The sequence below is a fragment of the Cnephaeus nilssonii genome (genome assembly GCF_951640355.1).
Source record: "Cnephaeus nilssonii genome assembly, chromosome: 23".
In the NCBI taxonomy this organism is placed as follows: Eukaryota; Metazoa; Chordata; class Mammalia; order Chiroptera; family Vespertilionidae; genus Cnephaeus; species Cnephaeus nilssonii.
Window position 1 is genome coordinate 13097941 of NC_137094.1, and position 22234 is coordinate 13120174.

The 22234-nt window shown below is 53.3% G+C and overlaps 1 protein-coding gene across 4 annotated transcripts in view; it reads right to left on the bottom strand.

Annotated features, from left to right (window-relative positions):
• TLR5 (toll like receptor 5) overlaps positions 1-22234 on the bottom strand; it is a 42862-nt gene that overhangs the window by 19445 nt on the left and 1183 nt on the right. Inside the window, exon 1 of one of the 4 annotated variants that reach the window (XM_079763701.1) lies at positions 14645-14710. The exons of the other annotated variants lie outside the window; for them this stretch is intronic. The gene's annotated coding sequence lies outside the window, so the exon portion shown is untranslated. Of the gene's footprint in view, positions 1-14644; positions 14711-22234 lie in introns of those variants that run through there. 4 annotated transcript variants of the gene reach the window in all.

Here is a 22234-nt window from a genome sequence, read left to right on the forward strand (position 1 = left end):
CTGAAATCAATAAAAATCTATTTTTTAAAAAAAAGCCCTGGGCTGGGAGAGGGGAAACCTGGGCTCCAGCCTCCTCCGCCATCGTCTGGGTGCCCTGAGAAGCCTGGTCCCTTGTCCTAAGTCTGTGTGTGGACAATGGCGCGTGGGAGCTGGGATGGGCCCGTAACGTCTAATGAGACTTGCTGAGCGCTGTGACGACAGTCAGACCCGGGCACACTCCTAGGAGCACACCCGGGGGTAATTAGGGTAATTAGCAGGTTACCCTCCCTCTTGGCAAATGTGCAAGTCTGTTAGAGAGGATGGTGAAAATATCTAGTGGGAAAGAATATGATGAATGCACCAACAAAATGAATCAACAAGATGTATACCCGGGCCTTAGGTAGCAAATCTACCTCTACCCTCCCTCCCCCAAGGATTTACTCTCAGAGGGGATTGCTTTGGGGGCAGATAGTATTTTGAGGGTAGAACCCACCCCCCACCCCACCCCTTTCCCTGCCCACATCTCCACAGTCTCCCCGCGTCATTGCCCCGGCCAGGTCCGAGGCAGGACTACACCCAGAATGAGCTGTGGGCTCTCCTGGCTTTGCTCTTCCAAACATGGCCTTAGGTCAAGGACTCGGAGGCTTTCCAGGAGGCACAGGGAGGAAAGGGGGGGTGGTGGTGGAGGGAGAGCCCAGAGGCTCGGAAGAAACAGGAAGTGAAAGCCGGTCTGTGGGTCCCAGGGGGACAGGACTCGGGCAGGAACTCCGAGTTTGCGTGAGGAAGCAGGAGGGGCGGGGAGTGGGGGCAGGGTGCGCTCACTGGTAACTGGCGTGGACCAGACTGGTGAGCAAGATCTACCCCCCTGTCCCCCCCTCCCCGCCCCCCGGCTCTGCCCGGAGGTCCTGACATCCGCAAGCAAGGGATAGCATAGGGCAAACTAATGTGGATATCGAGACCAGAAAAGGAGAGGTGGGATTTCTTGCACCCCTGAGCTGGTTAGAGATTCATTACGCTCCATCCTTTCCTTTGCACGTTGGGGAACATCTGGCCTCAGTGGTGGTTCAGCTCCGGGCCCAGACAAGCAACAAACCCCCCCACGGCTGGCTGACGTCGGGAGCAGCTGCAGGGAGTAACGACCCCCGCCCTGGTGCCCGCCAGGCAATCAGAGGAGACCACAGCCCTGAACGGACACACCTGGGAAGCTGCTGACTGTTCCATGAAGTTCTTTCCCTGGGACCGACCCTAAAATCTCTGCCTTTGAAACCCTCAGGACAGCCCTGGCTGGTGTGGCTCAGTGGATAGAGCGTCGGCCTGCGGACGGAAGGGTCCCGAGTTTCATTCCAGTCAAGGGCACATGCCTGGGGTCGTGTGGGCTCAATCCCCAGTGGGGTGCATGCAGGAGGCAGCCGATCACTGGTTCTGTCTCATCATTGAGGTTTCTGTCTCCCTCTCCCTTCCTCTCTGAAATCAATATACACACACACACACACACACACACACACACACACACACACTAGAGGCCCGTTGCACGAAGATTTGTGCAATAGACCTTCCTTCACCTGGCTGCCGGCACCAGTTTTCCTCCTGCACCAGGGACCCAGGCCTTGGCTCTGGCCACCGCCTTCCGCCTTCTTTCAGGGTCGGGGCTTGGACCCCGGCGCCGCCATCCGTGATGGGGGCAGCGCCGCCGCCCGGCCGCCCGGGTCCCTCAGTGATGGGGGGCGGGGCAGCGTGTGGGGGCCGCCATCTTTGCTGGGTTAATTTGCATAGCGCCCTGATTGGCTGTGGGTGTAGCAAAGGTAGGTTCAATTAGCATATTACTCTTTTATTAGGTAGGATATATATTTTTTTAATATATATACCGTACTTTCCGGCATATAAGACGACTGGGCGTATAAGATTTTCCTGGGTTAAAAAGTTGTTTTATACGCCAGAAAATACGGTATCTTGGACTATATTGATGGGATTAGATATAATGGATTATATATATTGGACTACCGTATATTCCGGCGTATAAGACGACTTTTTAACCCAGGAAAATCTTATATGCCCAGTCGTCTTATACGCCGGAAAATACGGTGTGTGTGTGTGTGTGTGTGTGTGTGTGTATATTTTTTTTAAAAAAAACACACCCTTAGGACAGAGAACCCAGTGCCTCTCCCTCCAGAAGCACACCCTGCCTTTGCCTTCCCCTCCTCTTCACTCCCCCTGCGCCCCCCCAGACACCTTACCATTGGCTTCCTCACTCCCGCAGCTCCAAGGGCCCTGCCTTGACCTCTGTAACTTGTTTCCTAAGCCCACTGCTTCTAGGAATTCCTTTCTCTACCCCTGCGATGGGCCCAATAAATGTCCTCTTACAGGTTGGGTCTTGCTCCAAGTTCTTTCCTAGCCGGAACCCAAGTGTTGAGGTTGCTGCCCCACCGGTCAGACAACTGGTGCCCTACCCGCCGCCTACCACAAACCCATCGACAAACCCATCGTAAGCCGAACAGGCATTTAATGCACCCAACCTAGCAAACATCATCGCTTAGCCCCGCCCTCCTTAACGGTGCTCAGAACCCTTCATTGGCCCACAGCTGGGCAACACCACCTAACACAAAGCCCATCCTATACAATAAAAGCCTAATATGCAAATTGTCCCCTTGACCAGGAGTTCGACCAGGGGGTGGGGCCGGCTGGCCAACCACGGGAAGGGAGGCCCCAGCCGGCAGTCAACAGCCGCTCGGGACCCTCCCTGTGCACACATTTCATGCACCGGGCCTCTAGTCCTATCTAATAAAAGAGTAATATGCAAATTGACCATCACTCCAACACACAAGATGGCTGCCCCATGTGGTCAAAGATCCTGCCCCCATGTGGACACAAGATGGCCACACAAGATGGCCGGCAGGGGAGGGCAGTTGGGAGGGACCAGGTCTGCAAGGGAGGGCAGTTATGGGCAATCAGGCCAGCGGGGGAGGACAGTTGGGAGGGACCAGACCTGCAAGGGAGGGCAGTTGGGGGCAATCAAGCCTGCAGGGGAGGGCAGTTAGGGGTGACCAGGCCGGCAGAGGAGGGAAGTTGGGGGCAACCGGGCCTGCAGGGAAGGGCAGTTGTGGGGACCCAGGCCTGCAGGGGAGAGCAGTTGGGAGGACCAGGCCTGCAGGGGAGAGCAGTTGGGGAGGGACCAGGCCTGCAGGGGAGGGTAGTTAGGGGTGACCAGGCCTGCAGGGGAGGGCACTTAGGGGTGACCAGGCCTGCAGGGGAGGGCAGTTAGGGGCAAACAGGCTGGCAGGGGAGCAGTTAGGCATCAATCAAGCTGGCAGGCGAGTGGTTAGGGGGTGATCAGGCTGGCAGGCAGAAGCGGTTAGGGGCAATCAAGAAGGCAGGCAGGTGAGCAGTTGGGAGCCAGCAGTCCTGGATTGTGAAAGGGATGTCCGACTGCCCGTTTAGGCCCGATCTTACCGGGATTGGGCCTAAACGGGCAGTCGGACATCCCTCAAGGGGTCCCAGATTGGCGAGGGTGCAGGCTGGGCTGAGGGACACACACCCCCCCCCCCGCCATGCACGAATTTCGTGCACTGGGCCTCTAGTGTTATAATAAAATACTGACTATCTGTTGTCACTCATTGACCACTGTGCTGGAAGTGAAAAACAGACTGGCTGTCTGCACCACCGTAAAGTCAAGAAATCCCAAGTTGGGGAGCATGCATCTCCAGAACCAGTTACGTCTCTGAGCAGGGTGAGGAGGAAGCTCAGACCACTCGGGGCTGAAAGGGCCTGGTTCCTGCCTTTATTACGGCGGTTTGAGTTCAAATGCTGCCTCGGTTTCCCTGTCTACAAAACGGAGGGGTTCTGAAGGTTGAATGAGATGAGACACACAGCTCATATTTTTGGGGTCCCTGGCAATGCTTTGCACGTAGCAGATTACCTGTTGACTACTCAATTGCTTACTGACTGTGAGAGCCAGTCTAGCCCCCAGGGGAACTGGGTCCCGAGAGATCCTTGGCTTGGTGACCTTGGACAAGCCATGCTGTACGCAGGGCCGGGACCATGGATCCTGCAGTCGCGTCAGGAACAGGCCCGTTCATCTACCTGAAAGCGTGAACTTGCCTTCTGTCATCTGACAAATGAGACTGAGAACAACACCCACTCACAGGCACTCAGAACAGCGACCGGCTCAGAGTCAATGCTATTGGGGTGTGTGCTGGGATTACGGGGTTCTTCATCTGGCACAACGCCTGGCCAGCCGCATTAGGAAGGAAAAGCCAACTTTGCGGGTGTTTGAGTCCAGTTCGGGCCGGAGAGCTGAGAGCCAATCATCTCAGCACTGCAACCTCCTAGCGTTGGGTTTAGCAATACCATGACGTTGGCGGTTACCCAAAGTCAAAGTTCTCTGGGACATTTGCGGGGGAGGGGAGAGAGGAGAGGGAAGTTGACATGAAAAACAACCAATGTGGAGAGGGGCACTCATCCAAATTCCTCAGCACACACGGGCTCCTTCTCCCCCTTCCACTGTGGGCAGATCTCTGTGGTCTTCTCTTGACACGATCACTCCCCACTTCCTGCTGAGAGACAGTCTATCCCTTCTTTCGTGGCCAAATTCCTCAGCCCTGACGTTGAGAGATTGCACCCAAGGTTCCCAGTGTCCATTCCCTAGCCTCTTGCTGACCCCGTGAGATCTGGCTTTCCGAGGGGAGCTGCCCTCTGGAAGGTCGCCTCCTTCTGGCCTATCCTTGTCTGAACCTCCCCTTCTCTTTTTAGCAAGGACGGCTTTCACCATCTACACTGAGTGGCCAGATTATGATGATCTCTGAACGCACAATAATCTGGCCACTCAGTGTGTGTGTGTGTGTGTGTGTGTGTGTGTGTGTGTGTGTACACTAGAGGCCCGGTGCATGAATTCGTGCATGGGTGAGGTCCAGCCAGCCTGGCCAGGAGGAGGGGACATGGGCGGTTGGCCGGCCTGCCTGCTGGTCAAACTCCTGGTCAAGGAGACAATTTGCATATTAGCCTTTTATTATATAGGATATACACTGAGTGGCCAGATGATTATGCGTTCAGAGATCATCATAATCTGGCCACTCAGTGCATATATGTTTTTTAAAAGTCTCACCCAGGGATATGTTTTATTGATTTTTTTAGAAAGGGAGGAAGGGAGGAAAGAGAGAAGCATCAACGTGAGACAGTGAGAGAGAAACATGGATCGGCTGCTTCCCATACGTGCCGAGCAGGGATCAAACCCTAAACCCTTTGGCGCACAGGACGATGCTCCAACCAACTGAGCCACCGGGCCAGGGCTGGCCTCCAGTTCTTCTTGGAATCTCTCTTCCTCGCTTTCTGGCTCTGTTTTCCACAGTTCCTTACCTTCTCCCCCTCCCCCCCATAGCTTGTCTGTTCTCCCCAAGACCTTGATCTTGGCTTAGGCTTCTTCCCTCAGGGGACACATTTGCTTCCACAAGTTGCACCTCCCTGCTATGCTCCCCAAATCTCCTTCGAGCCTTGACCTCACGGGTACTCAAAGTACGCGGGTATTTCGGCTGGTTCAAGGGCATCGTTAATTGGATGTCCTTTTAGAACTTGCGATTCAATTAGCCCCAACGTGACTTAATGATATTCTGAATTTGGGAAACCTTCTAAAAAACAGAAACGCTTTTGCACGCCAGTCGGGAGGGGACCTCTCCGTTGCCAGGGACCCAGGTCACGTGCGACACCACCTCCACCGGCCTCCCTTCTCCTTGACTCTCCTTCTACCACTGACCGCCAAGTCCTATTTCCCTCCCTCCCGACGCCTCCAGGGCTGTTCTGCCTTTTACATGTTCATCACCCTGGTTCCGTCTTCCATCGAGTATGTGTATATCGGGCACTCTCTCAGGGAAGATGGTAGCCAAGGGGCTTTCTTTTTTTTTTAATGCATTTTATTGATTTTTTACAGAGAGGAAGGGAGAGGGACAGAGAGTTAGAAACATCGATGAGAGAGAAACATCCATCAGCTGCCTCCTGCACACTCCCTACTGGGGATGTGCCCGCAACCAAGGTACCTGCCCTTGACCGGAATCGAACCTGGGACCCTTCAGTCTGCAGGCCGACGCTCTATCCACTGAGCCAACCCGGTCAGGGCCAAGGCTTTCTTAAGGAAACAGCCAATCACTGCCTGCAGACAGCTCAGCCCTGAGCAGGAGGGCAGCCGCAGGGGGCGTGGCGCTGTGGGAGGGTGGGCACCAGGCTGTGGAGCAGAAGTGGGCACTCACCCAGCCCAGGGCACCTCCACACCCGGGACAGAGACACCGAGTCCTGAGCATCAGCAATGAGCTAGAGGTGTCAGCGGGTATTCCTGGCAGAGGCTGCGCAACGGCATGGTCAAGGGAGAGGAGGGAGCTGAGGCCCCGGATGGCTCAGAAGGCAGACGTGTGAGGTCCCGGTGGGAGCGGGTGGGAGCTGAGGCCGGAGAGGACACCCTGGGGCCCGATCAAGAACGACCGTGCGTCCCATCCTGGGGGCAGACGGGGGCCGCTCAGGGTCTGAGTACGGCCACTGAGTTAAACTCAGACTCCTCAAGGCCTCGGGATCTAGCTCTACCCAACTGGCTAATCTTAAATTCCCCATGACAACACGTCACCCATGCCTGTGGCTCCAGGTAGGTGAGGAGAATTTACAACAACAAAAACATACAAGGGGGAGGGGCGAAGGCCTGAACTGGCGAAGGAAGATGGAGACCAGATGCACTCAAAGGGGAAAAAACTACGGTATATATGCAACCTCATTTTTTATAAGCCTCATGGCAACCACACACAAAAATCCCCACACCAGGGCATATGGCTTTAGAAAAGAGGACACAGCCCAGACGAGTGTGGCTCAGTGGTTGAGCTTCGACCCAGGAAGCAAGAGGTCACCGGTTTGATTCCCGGTCAGGGCACATGCCCGGGTTGCGGGCTCCATCCCCAGTGTGGGTCGTGCAGGAGGCAGCCGATCCATGATTCTCTCCCATCAATGATGTTTCGATCTCTCTCTCCCTCTCCCTTCCTCTCTAAAATCAATTAAAAAACAACAACAAAAATAACCCAACCATATGCTGCCTACAAGAGACACATCCACGCAGCAAAGATAAAGGTCGATTCAAAGTAAAAGGGTGGGAAAGGATTCTCCAAGCAAGTAACATCCACAAAGAAGCAGGAGTAGCCAGACTTATATCTGACAAAATAGATTCCATGATAACAAAGGTAACAAGAGACAATGATGGACACTTTATAATGATAAACTACATCAAGAAAACATAACACTTCTTAATATATTTGCACCCAATCAGGGAGCACCAAAATATATAAAACAACCACTCGCAGAGCTAAAGGGAGAAACGGATCAAAACACCATCATAGTTGGAGACCTTAATACTCCATTGACAGCTCTAGACAGATCAACCAAACAGAAAATCAATAAGGAAATAGCGGCCTAGATGAAACACTAGACCAAATGGACAAAACTGACATTTACGGAACATGTCCTCCCGGAACATCAGATCATACATTTTCCTCCGGAGCACATGGAACGTTCTCAAGGACAGACCATACGTGGGGTCGCAGAACGAGCACCAACAAATTCAAAAAGGCTGAAGGGATACCAAGCAGATTTCCTGACCACGACGCCTTGAAGTTAGAAAAGGAAGTCAAGAAGCCCACAAAACGAGGAGATTAAACCACATGGTACTAAAAAAATGACTGGGTCAAAGAAGAAATAAAAAAATGAGGTCAAAAGATAGATGGAGACAAACGGGAATGGTAACACAACATAGCAAAACCTCAGGGATGCAGCGAAAGCAGTAATAAGAGGAAGTTTACATCATTACGGGCCTAGCTCGAGAAACAAGAGAAACCCCCAGTAAACAACCTAACATCACATCTTAAAGCACTAGAGAAAGAAAAACCCAAAGTCAGCAGGAGAAAGGAAATAATAAACAGAGCAGAATTAAATAAAACAGAGAACAAAAAGACGATACAAAAAGTCTATAAAACAAAGAGCTGGTTCTTTGAAAAGATTAGTAAAATGGACAAACCCCTGGCTAGACTCACTAAGGAAAAAAGGGAACAGACCCATATAAACAAAATCACAAATGAGAGAGGAGACGTCACCTCAGACATCACAGGTATACAAAGGATCATACTCGCATACTGTGAAAGACTATATGCCACCATCTTCAATAACCTAGAACAGTGGTCGGAAAACCGCGACTCGCGAGCCACATGCGGCTCTTTGGCCCATTGAGTTATTAGCAAAGACTAGCTTAGGAGTACCATAATTAAGTTAATAACAATGTACCTACATATATAGTTTAAGTTTTAAAAATTTGGCTCTCAAAAGAAATTTCAATCGTTGTACCGTTGATATTTGGCTCTGTTGACTAATGAGTTTGCCGACCACTGACCTAGAAGAAATGGATAAGTTCCTAGAAATATATAACCTTCGTAGACTAAATCATGAAGAACTGGAAAATCTAAATAGACCGATTAGCTGTGAGGAAATGAAAATAACCATCAAAAATCTCCCCAAAATCTCCCCAAAAGTTCAGAACCAGATGCCTTCACCAGTGAATTCTACCAAACGTTCAAAGAAGAATTAAAACCTATCCTCTTCAAACTCTCCCAAAAAATCGAAGAAGAGGCAGCAATACTTTCTAACCCATTCTACGAGGCCAATATAACCCTGACACCAAAACCTGTCAAAGTTAACACAAAAAGAAAACTGCAGACCAGCATCCCCGATGAATACAGATGCAAAAATCCTAAACAAAATACTAGCAGATAGAGTACAACGGTACATCCAAAAATAATGCATTACGATCAAGTGGGATCCATTGCAGGGGCAAACGGACGGTTCAACATTCGCAAATCAATCAACGTAATACAACACATTAACAAAGGAAAGCATAAACAAAGATGATCTTAAATACAATCATATTTATCTTCTAAATAGAAAAAGCGTTTGATAAGATACAACATCCATTTATGATTAAAACACTCGATAAAATAGGAATAGAAAAAAAGTACCTCAAGATAATAAAGGCTATCCTATAGAATAAAGAGGTAATATGCAAATTGACCATCACTCCAACACACAAGATTGCCGCCCCCATGTGGTCAAAGATGGTTGCCCCAATGTGGACACAAGGTGGCCGCCACAGATGGCCAGCAGGGGAGGGCAGTTGGGAGGGCCCAGGCCTACAAGGGAGGGCAGTTGGGGGGGACCCAGGCCTGCAGAGGAGGGCAGTTGGGGGCAACCAGGCCTGCAGGGGAAGGCAGTTGGGAGGAACCAGGCCTTCAGGGGAGGGCAGTTAGGAGTGATCAGGCTGGCAGGGGAGGGAAGTTAGGGGTGACCAGGATGGCAGGGGTGGGCAGTTAGGGGCAATTGGGCTGTCAGGGGAGCAGTTAGGCATTGATCAGGCTGGCAGGAGAGTGGTTAGGGGGTGATCAGGCTGGCAGGCTGAAGCGGTTAGGGGCAATTAGGCAGGCAGGCATGCGGTTGGGAGGCAGTAGTCCTGGATTGTGAGAGGGGAGGGATGTCCCAGATTGGAGAGGGTGCAGGCTGGACTGAGGGACACACCCCTTCCCGCCCCCCAGGCATGAATTTCATGCACCCGGCCTCTAGTATATGATAAACCCTCAGCTGATATCATACTCAATGGCGAAAAACTGAAAGCTTTTCCCCCAAGATCAGGAACAAGACAAGGATGTCCACTCTCACCACCCTTATTCCGCATAGTGCTGCAAGTCCTAGCCAGAGCAATGAGGCAAGAGAAATAAATAAAAGGCATCTGAATAGGAAAGGAAGAAGTCAGACTGTCACTTTTTGTAGACAACACGATTCTGTACATAGAAAACCCTAAAGACTCTATTTAAAAAAAAACAAACACCTATTAGAAACAACAAACAAATGCAGTCAAGTTGCAGGATACAAAATCAATGTGCAAAAATCCATCACCTTCCTGTATACGAACAACAAAACTTCCAGAAAAAGAAATGGAAAAAACAATTCCTTTTGCAATAGCAACCAAAAGAATAAAAGACCTAGGAATAAACTTCACAAAGAATACGAAAGACCTATATACTGAAAATTACAAAGCATTATTAAAAGAGATTGAAAAAGACACGACAAAATGGAAAAACATAACATGTTCATGGATTGGAAGAATCAACCTAGTTAAAATGGCCATATTGCCCAAAGCAATGTACAAATTTAATGCAATCCCCAACATCATTTTTTATATTATTTTTATTTTTTTTTCCCAACATCATTTTTTAAAGAGATAGAATTCATCAGATTTGTATGAGACCACAAAAGACCTCAAATGGCCAAAGCAATTCTGAGAAAAAAAGAAGGAAGCTGGAGGTATCACGCTACCTGACTTCAAATTATACTACAGAGCTACGATCATCAAAACAGCATGGCACTGGCAGAGAAACAGACACACAGATCAATGGAACAGAACAGATCCAGCTATAAAACCACACGTATACGGACAGGCAATTTTCGACAAAGGAGCCAGAAATGCACATTGGAGTAAAGGTAGTCTCTTCAATAAACGGTGCTGGGAACACTGAAAGCCACATGCAAAGGAATGAAGCTGGATTACAGTTTGTCCCCATGTACAAAAATTACTTCAAAATGGGGCAAAGGCCTACACATAAGACTGGAAACAGTAAGTCACATGGAAGAAAATATAGGTGCCAAACGTATGGACCTGGGTCGTAGAGAACATTTTATGAACTTGACCCCAAAGGCAAGGGAAGTGAAGGCAAAAATAACCCTGGCTGGTTTTGCTCAGTGGTTAGAGCCTGGGCCTGCGGACTGAAGGGTCCCGGGTTTGATTCCGGTCAAGGGCACATGCGCGGGTTGCGGGCTCGATCCCCAGTAGGGAGCGTGCAAGAGGGAGCTGATCCATGATTCTCTCCCATCATTGATGTTTCTATCTCTCTCTCCCTCTCCCTTCCTCTCTGAAATCAATAAAAATATTTTTTAAAAGGCAAAAATAAATAAATGGGACTATATCAAACTAAAAAGTTTCTGCACAGCAAAAGAAAAGGACAGCAAAACAAACAGGCAGCCAACCAGATGGGAGATGATATTTGCAAACAGTAGCTCCGATAAAGGTTTCATTTCCAAAATATATAAAAAACGAATAAAACTCAACACCAAACAAACAAACAATCCAGTCACAAAGTGGGCAGAGGACCTGAAAATACACCTCCCCCAAGAAGGCATACGAGCAGCCAATAGGTATATGGAAAGATGTTCAACCTCCCTGGCAATCAGGGAAATGCAATTAAAACTACAATGAGATACCACCTTACACCTGTTAGAGCGGCCATTATCAACAAGACAAGCAACAACAAGTGTTGGAGAGGTTGTGGGAAAAGGGAACCTTCAGTCCCTGTTGGTGGGAATGTAGACTGGTACAACCGCTACGGAAAGCAGGCTGGTGATCCCTGACAAAATTAAAAACAGAGCTACCATACAACCCAACAACCCCCCTCCTGGGTAGATACCCGAAAAACTCGAAATCATGTGTTTTTTCACAAAGACATATGCATCCCTGTGTTCATTGCAGCATTATTCACAGAGACCAAGACATGAAAACAACCAAGTGTCCCGAGATAGAGGGCTGGGTAACGAAGACGTGGTGCATATACACCCGGTGGAATACTACACACCCATGAGAAAGGGTGAAATTGCGCCATTTACAACAGCACGGATGGACCTTGAGAACATTGTGCGAAGTGAAATAAGTCAGAAAAACCTAAGAACCATATGCTTTCACTCATAGGTGGGATATAAAACTGACACTTGTGAATACCAACAGCAGGGGGTGGGGGCGAAGGGGGTCCTGATATGAGGTGATAGGAGAAGATTTGACTTTGGGTGGTGGGCACACGGTGCAATATACAGATCTTGCAACATAGAAACCCACACCTGAAACTTGTATGTTCATGTTGACCAATGTCACCCCAATCAATGTAATAAGTAAGAAAAAAATTTTTTAAAGGTAGAGGAGCCCTAGTCGAGCCTCGGACTAAAGGGTCCCGGGTTCGATTCCAGTCGAGGGCACGTACCTCGGTTGCAGGCTCTGTAGGGGAGCGTGAGAGAGGCAACCAATCGATGTGTCCACATCAATGTTCCTCTCTCTGTCTCTAGCCCGCCCTTCCATAAATCAATGGGGAAAATGTCCTCGGGTGAGGATTAACAGCAATAACAAAGGTAGAGGATTCCCCAACAGCATCCCAGCACAGCAGAGGGTGTGTTGAGAGAGGGCATGCCAAAAAAGACCTGGTCAGGGCGGCAGGGGACGTAAGAGTGACAGGAGACAGAGCGGGGAGGGAGGCAGGCAGGCAGGGCTGTATCTGGAGGGTGGCGAGTCCCCTGCTTGTCCTGAGCTTCCTATCAGCCCCAGGCTTCCTTCCTCGGCCGGACCCTGTCCCTGCCTGTGGTTTCCCAACGCCCCTTCGGCTGGGAGCGCCGGGCCCTCTCTCCAGCCCGGCCAGCTGCCTCTTCCACCAGCAGGTGATACCACAGATTTTCTCACTTCCTGGCGCTGGGTCTGTCTCCCCACCTACACCTGGACATTGCTGAAGGGCAGGAAGAGTGCCTCTGACTTGAACTGGTCCCCTGCAGCTGAGCACACCTGGCCTACACAGTGTGGGGGGGCTGCAAACCCAGCCCGGGGACCCCCCGAAGCTCGAGGCCTGGCCCAAGATGTGGATCTGCCGTCCGCATTCTTTTCCACAAAAACGAACACAGAACAGACACACCAGGATCCAGTTAACATGCATCCCAGGGTTTCTTGCTCCCCGAGTCTGCAGCACGCAGACACAAACAAACAGGCCTGTTTTGATTTCGACACTCCGCAAAGCCAACTTCCCCATGGCGGGGTCAGCGGGTCAGCCAGGCGGGGCGGGGGGGCTGGACCCAATTCCTCCGAAACAAACAAAACCAGGCAGCTCTGCATCCAGGCAAGGAATCTAAAAGCCGCCAAGGGACTCCTCAGAGCGGTGATGCCCAAGGGGTGACCCTGTGACATCGCTCAGGATGGGGGTACCAGGCAGGCCCAACGCCCGGGAGTGGCCACACTGACTGTTCAAATGCGCCTGGTTATGACTTGGGCCTGGGCCCTCCCCACAACCCCGCCACCGAGGGGTTGGCTTCCTCAGACCCTGGGCGGCTGCTGGCCCCTGGGTTCTGTGCACAGGGCAAGGCGGGCCCAGCCAGGGAGTCCAGAGACCTTGGGCCGACTCGCAGGGTTCGGACTGGCCGAGGAAATGTAGGCGGAAGAGATCAGACCACACGACTGGCTAGGGCAGTGGTCGGCACACTGCGGCTCGCGAGCCACATGCGGCTCTTTGGCCCCTTGAGTTTTTAGCAAAGGCCAGCTTAGGAGGACCCTAATTAAGTTAATAACAATGTACCTACCTATATAGTTTAAGTTTAAAAAATGTGGCTCTCAAAAGAAATTTCAATCGTTGTCCTGTTGATATTTGGCTCTGTTGACTAATGAGTTTGCCCACCACTGGGCTAGGGCCTGGCGGCTCCCCAGGCAGCTGACCACAGTGACCCCACGTCCCCACGAATGCCCCCTCCCAGGCCCCGAGCGAGAGGATGATGTCCCAGAGGCACTCAACGTCCAACAGGGCATGGCCCTGACCGGGTCATTGCTCGGCAGCGGTGTCTGCCCGAGGACACGGGCCTTGAGCCGCTGTGGGGGCCACGGTGCTGGACAGGGTGTCCCAAGCTTAGGGGACTGTTACTCCCCGCCACAGGGAGCGAGCCCCGCCATCCATGCTCACCCGTGGCCTCGGCACCTCTTGGGACCCGCCTCACCCCAAGCCCCCCCTCGCCCCTAGACAGTGTCGCCCACCGGCGGGTTCCGGGGGCCCTACCACCGGCTCTCACCTTGGTCCATGTTTTATTTTGTTCAGTACAAAGGCCAACCCTGCTTACCTGGAGCTATGCCGCTGCTCTACCTGTGCCAGGGGTGGGGGGGGGGGGGGTACAAGACCTTTGCTGAACAGCCCCGGCACTTTGGGGGCTCCCCTGGCCCAGCTGGGGGCACTGGCTCCCTCTCCCGGGGAAGAGAGTGGACCCACCTGCCCCTCCCAGGTGCGGAGGGGAAAGTCTGATAGGACGGTGCCCACAGCTGAGCTTCCTGGTGTCCCGCGCCCCGGGCAGGTCTCCACATTCTTCCCGCTTCCCCCTCCCCGCCAAGGGACTCCCCCAAACCGCCGAGAGGCCCCCAACATCGCCTAGGGACCCCCAACATCGCCAAGGAACTCCCCAACACCGCCAAGAAGCCCCCAACACCGCCTAGGGACCCCCAACATCGCCAAGGAACTCCCCAACACCGCCAAGAAGCCCCCAACACCGCCTAGGGGCCCCCAACATCGCCAAGGAACTCCCCAACACCGCCAAGAAGCCCCCAACACCGCCTAGGGGCCCCCAACACCGTCAAGGGGCCCCCAACACCGCCACGGGACCCCCGGGGACGGGGCAAAGCGCGGTCCAGACATGGGACGCCCCGTGCGGGGCTGGGGGCTTGAAAGAGCCCAAGACGCCCCCAGAAGGAAAGGGACGACCGACCCAGGCGGCCCGGCCCCCCGCGACTCCGGGCCCCGCCCGGCCGCCTCCGCTGCGGGGCGCTCACCTCTGGGGAGTCTCCCCGCCGCAGCCCGCGCCTCCGCTCGCGTCTCCCCGCGGCGCCCACCGCGCGGTCGGTCCGGCGGGGAAATAGCCGCCCGCCGGGCCCCGCCCACCGCCCGGGCCCCGCCCACCGCCAGGCCCCGCCCCCTCGCCCGGCCCCGCCCCGCCGCCCAGGTGGCCTGTTCCCGCTCTGGGGGGCCGGGGGCGACCTCCTGCTGCAACTCGGGGTGCCTGGGACGTGGCCCGGAGACCCTGCGGCTGCGGGGCCAAGTGTCCCTTTGCCAAGAAGAACACAGAGGCCCGGGGGGTTCGGGGGCAGCGGGCGGGGTGCGGGGGGCACGGCCGCGGGAGGGGCAGAGCTGCAGCCTCTGTAGTTGCCCAAGTGTCCACGGAGGTGTCCGGGCCAGATCGCCCCTGCCCTTCCCTCTCCCCCCCCCTCCCCGGTGCAGAGGGTGCCCGGGCCCAGGACCCGGGGAACCTGTCCCGAGCCGCAGCCAGAAGCCGGCAAAGGAGGGACTTGACCCCATGCCCGGGGCGGCGCTCCTTCAGCTGCACCCAACCAAGCGGCATGTGAGGATCCGAGTGACAGCTTCCGGCCAGCGCCTGGGATATTTGAGGACGAAACCCGGAGTTTGGCGGGAGAACCCAGGAGGAGACAGGCGTGTTCCTTCTGCCCCGCCTTCTCCTTTCTTCTTGGCCCCACGTGGCCCGCCCCTGGGGTTTGCAGGGGGGTTGCAGGAAAGGGGACCTGTCCCAGGACAGCAGCCTGGCTCCCAGGGACCCAGCAAAGGGTTAGAGAGGCGACTGTGAGGAAGCCCTGCAGTGGCTCCTTGGCTGAAACCCATTCAAAGACATGGCACTGCCTTGAGTAAGACTGGGGGGTAGGGAGGTAAGGGCCTGGAGTAGGGGTGCAAACTGGGGAACACCCCTCCTCTCCCCAGGAACCTGCCTCTGGGAGGTGTCATCACAGAACAGGTTGCCCTCGCACTCACCGGGCAGCGACGCTGGCAGGAGGACCAGGCAAGGTGGGAGAGACGGTTAGGCAAAGCCTGGCACTTAATCACAGCACAGGGACCTCATCCTAGCCTCTGCCCGGCTCCCCGCCTGGGCTCGGCTGGCTCCTTGCAGTGCGAGTGACAATTGCCTCAAGTAGGTCTCCGAGGACTGCATGCCAAGGATGACCCCGCCTCCCGCTCAACGCCAGACCCATTGTGGGGGGTGGAGATGGAGGGGCGCTACACTCCGCTGTGTGGGGTGGAGGGGAAGGGGAAGGCCCCCCAAGGGCACCCAGAGGGCGCTGAGAGCTGGAAGCCTCCGCGGCCAGAACCTGACCCTAAACTGCACTTGGTTGGGGGCAGACCCGGGGTTCCCCCTTTGTCAGTTCCCCCAGAGCACACGTGGGTCACTGGGTACCTGGCACCTGTTACCCTGCCCGACCCCGCCTCACAGGTGGGCCCTGGGAGACCAGCGGGGGCTTGCATATCACTAAGCCAGAGCCCTGGGACTCTGCAGGCAAGGGGGGGACATGCCAGGGGGTGTCCTGGGCCCCCAGGGACTCCCAACACCCTCTCCCAGGGCGGCACCTGCCTTTGGTTAGGGGTTCCAGCCACCTGGCTCCAGAGACTCATGTCAGACCTGGAAGGACCCGTAGATCCCGTGGACCTGGCCCTTGAAGCGAGCTTCTGTAGCCTCTCTCCAGTGTGGCAGTGGGGGGCTGGTGATGCCGTCTTTGCTGGGCAGGGCCCAGGCGCTGTCTTTTGCGTTTTGCCCATTAAAACACAGAGCAGCACACACAGCCTCGGGGCACGACGGGGCGCCCACAGGCAGAGAGGGTTTAGAGGTTTGTGCCGCTCCCCTGTTTGTGTCATTGGCTCCCCTGCCTGCGGAGGATCAAGTTCAAAGGCCAGAGTCCAGACCTCAGCTTCACGAGAAGCGAAGTCGTGTCTGATCTGTCCACCACGTCAAATCCAGTACCGGAGCAGGGTCCCCCAATAAATATTTGCTGGGGACTGACTGAATGAATGAGTGACGTTTAGCTGCCTTCGTTTCAAAGGAAAAATGACAACGCCACAAACCTGTAACATCATCATTAGTGACTGTGTTTCTTTAAAAAGGCAGCGACCAAAACCAGATCCAGGGAAGTCCGGACACCGAGGTTTAATAGGGACGTTTAAAAAGGAACCATGCAGCCCTGACCGGTGTGGCTCAGTGGATAGAGCGTCGGCCTGCGGACTGAAAGGTCCCAGGTTCGATTCCGGTCAAGGGCATGTACCTTGGTTGTGGGCACATCCCCAGTAGGAGGTGTGCAGGAGGCAGCTGATCAATGTTTCTCTCTCATCGATGTTTCTAACTCTCTATCCCTCTCCCTTCCTCTCTGTAAAAAAAAAAAATCAACAAAATATATTTTTAAAAAACAAAAAATGAACCATGCATTCAACAACCACACAGTTAAGCTTCAACTCTAGAGCCTGTGTTCTTGCTAAAATGACAGGTCTGGAGACAATGAGTCCTTCCGCATCACTGCCCACAGGGGAAGGCGGGCGTGTAAACAAATGGGTATTATGCAGCAAGGGCTCCAATAACAGGCGTGCCCCCCGCTGCCCGGAAGCCCTTGGATCGGGGACTTGGTGACGCCCAAGAGTCAGGTGAGAAGATAATGATCACTTTGTCAGCTGGACGGGACAGAAGAAGGGCCTTCCTGGCAGAAGAACTGAGAGGAGAAGGGGGCTCATGTGGGGAACGGCGCTGGTTTGGTGTAAATGGAATGTGGGTTGTGTGCCAGGGAGGGGGCCAGACCTCAGGGGACCATCCACAAACACTCTGCTCCGGCTGCCTGTGGGGGTTGGGGACCCAGTGCGTGGTGGTAAGCAATGGAGTGACATCTCACCTTTGTGTCTGTGTATTAGACGTATAACCCTAACAGATATCTGCCGAAACCGGTTTGGCTCAGTGGATAGAGCGTCGGTCTGCGGACTGAGGGGTCCCAGGTTCGATTCCGGTCAAGGGCATGTACATTGGTTGCGGGCACATCCCCGGTGGGGGGTGTGCAGGAGGCAGCTGGTCGATGTTTCTCTCTCATCGATGTTTCTAGCTCTCTGCCCCTCTCCCTTCCTCTCTGTAAAAAATCAATAAAATATATTAAAAAAAAACAAAAACCCTAACAGACATGTATAGACTGATGGGGGTAGAAGATGGGTGATTTTCAGAAAACAAGGTCAGGCCTAGCCGGTGTGGTTCGGTGGTTGAGTGTCAACCTATGAACCAGGAGGTCATGGTTCGATTCCTGGTCAGAGCACATGCCCGGGTTGTGGGCTCCATCCCCAGTGTGGGGCATGCAGGAGGCAGCCGATCCATGATTCTCTCTCATCATTGATGTTTCTATCTCCTCTCTCCCTCTGCCTTCCTCTCTGAAATCAATAAAAATATTTTTTTTTTTAAAAAAAGGAAAGGAAACAAGCCCAGTTAGGAGGCTACTGCTATTGTCCAAGCAAAGATAATCAGAGTGTACATTGGAACAGGGACATTCATTCATTCTGGCCAATAAATATTTTTTATGCTTTTATGAGCCAAGCACCATGCTGGCGGGGAAGCTGAAGACAATGGTGTGTAACGTACGGGTGCGTACGCAGGCTTGGTTTCCTTGGCCGAGTGGTCAATCTCTCCAAACCTCGGTGTCTTATCTGTAAATAGAAAGAATGATGTGTACCTTACCAGACGGTTGTCAATATTAAGATAATGAATGGCCCCGTAACACATGTATGAAACGATGCTCAACATCGGTAATGATCAGGGAAACGCAAATAAGAAGCACCAGGCAGTCTCACCTCACACCTGGCAGAATGGCTGTTATCGAAAAGTCAACAAATAACAAGTGTCGGCGAGGATGTGGAGCAAAAGGAACCCTTTTGAACTCTTGGGGCCGAAGTGAATTGGTACAGCCACGATGGGTAACAGCATGAAAGTACCTCAAAAAGTGAAAAATAGAGCTACCATATAACCTAGCAATTCCACTTCTGGTATTTACCTGAAGAAAATGAAAACACAGTTGGAAAAGATACACGCAGTGGCCAGATTATTATGATCTCTGAACGCATAATAACCTGGCCACTCAGTATCTAATATATATATATGAGGCCCGGTGCATGAATTCGTGCATGGGTGGGGTCCGGCCAGCCTGGCCAGCGGGAGGGGACATGGGCGGTTGGCCGGCCTGCCTGCTGGTCGAACTCCTGGTTGGGGGGACAATTTGCATATTAGCCTTTTATTATATAGGATAGACACGGAGTGGCCAGATTATTATGCGTTCAGAGAGCATCATAATCTGGCCACTCAGTGTATATACCCACTACGTTCAGTGCAGCATTATTTACAATAGCCAAGATGTGAAAGCAACCTAGGTGTCCATCAATGGATAAATGGATAAAGAAGATGTCACACACACACACACACACACACACACACACACACACATACACACAGAAGTATTAATACTGTAAAGTGCCTAGTGAATGGCTGGCAGACGGGTCTTTAAAATCAGCTTCAGCGAGGTAGAATTTAAATACAGTAAAATGCAGTGGGCCCCACAAATTATGTAGCTGCAGCCTCTCCTCCCATCACCGTGGATTAAGTGAGCCTTTTCTGCAGTTTCATATCAATGGAATCAGAAGTACGAGCTTCTGTCACTAACACAAGCCTAACATGAGGTTCACCTATGTTGTTGCATGTCTCATCAGCCTCATTCCTAACAGCCCAGACCGTAAACACGCCAAATGTCCATCAGCAGGTGAACAGTCTGTATGAAGCATTCACCAGAGAGGCCTGACCTTTGTCTTGGCTACAGGAAGACTGGCTCTAGGCCACTGGGATACCCTGCCTCGTAGAACCGTATTTCGACATGTTTTTAAAAATTGTTTAGCCCTGACCGGTTTGGCTCGGTGGATAGAGCATCAGCCTGCGGACTCAAGGGTCCCAGGTTCGATTCCAGTCAAGGTCATGTACCTTGGTTGCGGGCACATCCCCAGTAGAGGGTATGCAGGAGGCAGCTGATCGATGTTTCTAACTCTCTATCCCTCTCCCTTCCTCTCTCTGTAAAAAAATCAATAAAATATATTTTAAAAAATAAATTAAAAAAATGGTTTATTTACTTTTATTGATTTCCGAGAGAGGGAGAGAGAGACAGAAACATCAATGACGAGAGAGAGAATCCTTGATCGGCTGCCTCCTACATGATCCCTACTGGGGATGGAGCCCGCAACCTGGGCATGTGCCCTGACCGGGAATCGAACTGTGACCTCCTGGTCCATAAGCTGACGCTCAATGACTCAGCCACACTGGCTAGGCTCAAAGGACTCTTTGTTCGCCTGGGGGCTTGGCCACCCAACAGTCGGACAAGGTGATTTCCATTCGGTCTCTGGGAGGCACCACATCAGTTCCAACCTCAGGGAAGGGCTGGAGGCTAGAGGTCAGCCAGGGGTCAGTATGTGATCAAGCCCCAGGAAGGAGGCTGGGCTGCACAGCTGAGTAAGCTCCTGGGTCGGGGGAAGTGCGGTTTTTAAGGCAGCAATTCAGCAACTGGCCCCGGGACAGCATGTGACCAGGGATCCCCGCGGGGTCCTTGCTCAAGAAATGCTGGGGTGTCACCGGAAGGTGGCATCACCGTGGCCTGCGAGTGAGGACAGCCTCAGGGGGAAGTGAAATGTGGGCAGGGCCTGGGGCACAGAGGTAGGTGGCAGCGAAGCGGGCCCTCGCCTCCTGGGCATCAGGGAGACAGTCTGGCAGGAGCAATTGGAGACGACGCGCTGGAGAGGCGGCCGGCTGGGAGCCACGGGGGGTTCGGCTTCACCCTCGAAGGCGTGAGAAGGCCTCCGCGTGGCGGCGCTGGGAGGAGTTGCCGCGTCAGGAAAGCAGATTTTGGGGCATTTGTTTCATATCGTTGCCTCGGACTGGAGCGATGGAGGGGGTTCTGCTGCTCCCCAGCGTGGGATAATTGGGGTGGTTGCAAAAGAGTGTATTTGCTCTGACTATAGCAGTCAGCGATCAGTACACATGTCATCCCCCAATGGAGTGCTTCTCAAACTTCCCTGGCAGGGACCCAGGCAGAAAATACATTTTCCATCGGTATTCAGCACGCGCACGCACACACACACACACACACACACATGCACATGCACAGACGCACACACATGCACACGCAACACGAGTTACATGAAACAGTATCTCCTCTTACTATGTGCAGTGCACTCTGAAATTTCCTATTCTGCTCTATTTTATTCTATTCTATTCCATTCCGTTCTATTCTATTTCCTAAAGATACTGGTCATTAAGCAGCAATGTTATTCCCCCGCCTAATGCCCCCTGCCCACCTCCCCCCACCATTCAGCCCTCAGGTCGCGAAGGCCAGGCCCCGAGCATTTAGGGTCAGTGTTAGCCACAGACATCCATCCCCGTGTTGAAGGAGTGGGGTCCTGGGCGCCCCATGATGCTCAGGAGGTCTCGTCCTGCCATTGGAACCTTGCTCTCCAAAATATACTACTGCCCACGGCCAGCACTCGGGGCGCCGGCTGAGCTGTAGAGACCCACGCGTCCCCCGGTGGCAGGGACCGCCCTGATCCTGCTGTCCAACTGAGGGAGCAGAGGGGGACATACTGGCTGACAGGCCACAGAGCTGGGACCTGAATGCCATGCGACTCTGTAACCTCCGGTCTTGTGTTCTGAGGACCCGAGGACAGGAAACCGGGAGGTGGGAGCGAGAAGAGCGACGGTCAGGCCACGGGCGTCCTGCAGGCTCTCAGGGAAACCTGAGAGTAACATGGGACGCAGACATGCAGACACCCGGGCAGGGCGCTGGCCAAGCCCTGCTCAAACTGGTATTCTTTTCCGAACGGCCACGCGCAGAAATGACTCCTACAAACCATCAGACGGAAAGGCCCACCCTTGCTGCTCCCGGTCACGGTCACCCCTCGGAGCCCTTTCCGTGTGACCTAGAGCAGGTGCGGTGTGCACGGCGGGTCCCCGGGAGCCTGGCAGCCCCGGGAGGGCGGAGAGGAGGGTGGCGGCGGCCTTGATGAGGAGGAGCTCTAAGCTCCCTCTGCCTGGAGCTCACAGGCGGGAATTAACGCAGAGCGGCAGGGCCCCGAGGAGCCGAAGCGCCAGTGAGGAGAGCGGGTGCCGGAGGGGAGAAGCTGGAGAGGGGGTGGAGGATATCACAGGGAACAGGGGTCCCCGAGAGGAGCTGAGATGCCCTGGTGTGTGTGTGTGAGTGTGTGTGTGTATATGTGAGAGTGTGTGTGTGTGTGAGTGTGTGTGTTTGTGTGAGCGTGTATGTGTGAGTGTGTGTGTGAGAATGTGTGTGTGAGTGTATGTGAGAGTGTGTGTGTGAATGTGTGTGTGTGAGAGTGTGTGTGCTTGTCAGTGTATGTGTGCGAGTGTGTATATGTGAGTGTGTGTGTGAGAGTGTGTGAGTGTGTGTGTGAGAGTGTATGTGTGTGGGAGAGTGTGTGTGCTTGTCTGAGTGTGTGTGTGTATGTGTGAGTGTGTGTGTGAGAGTGTGTGAGTGTGTGTGTGTGAGTGTGTGTGTGAGAGAGTGTGTGTGTGT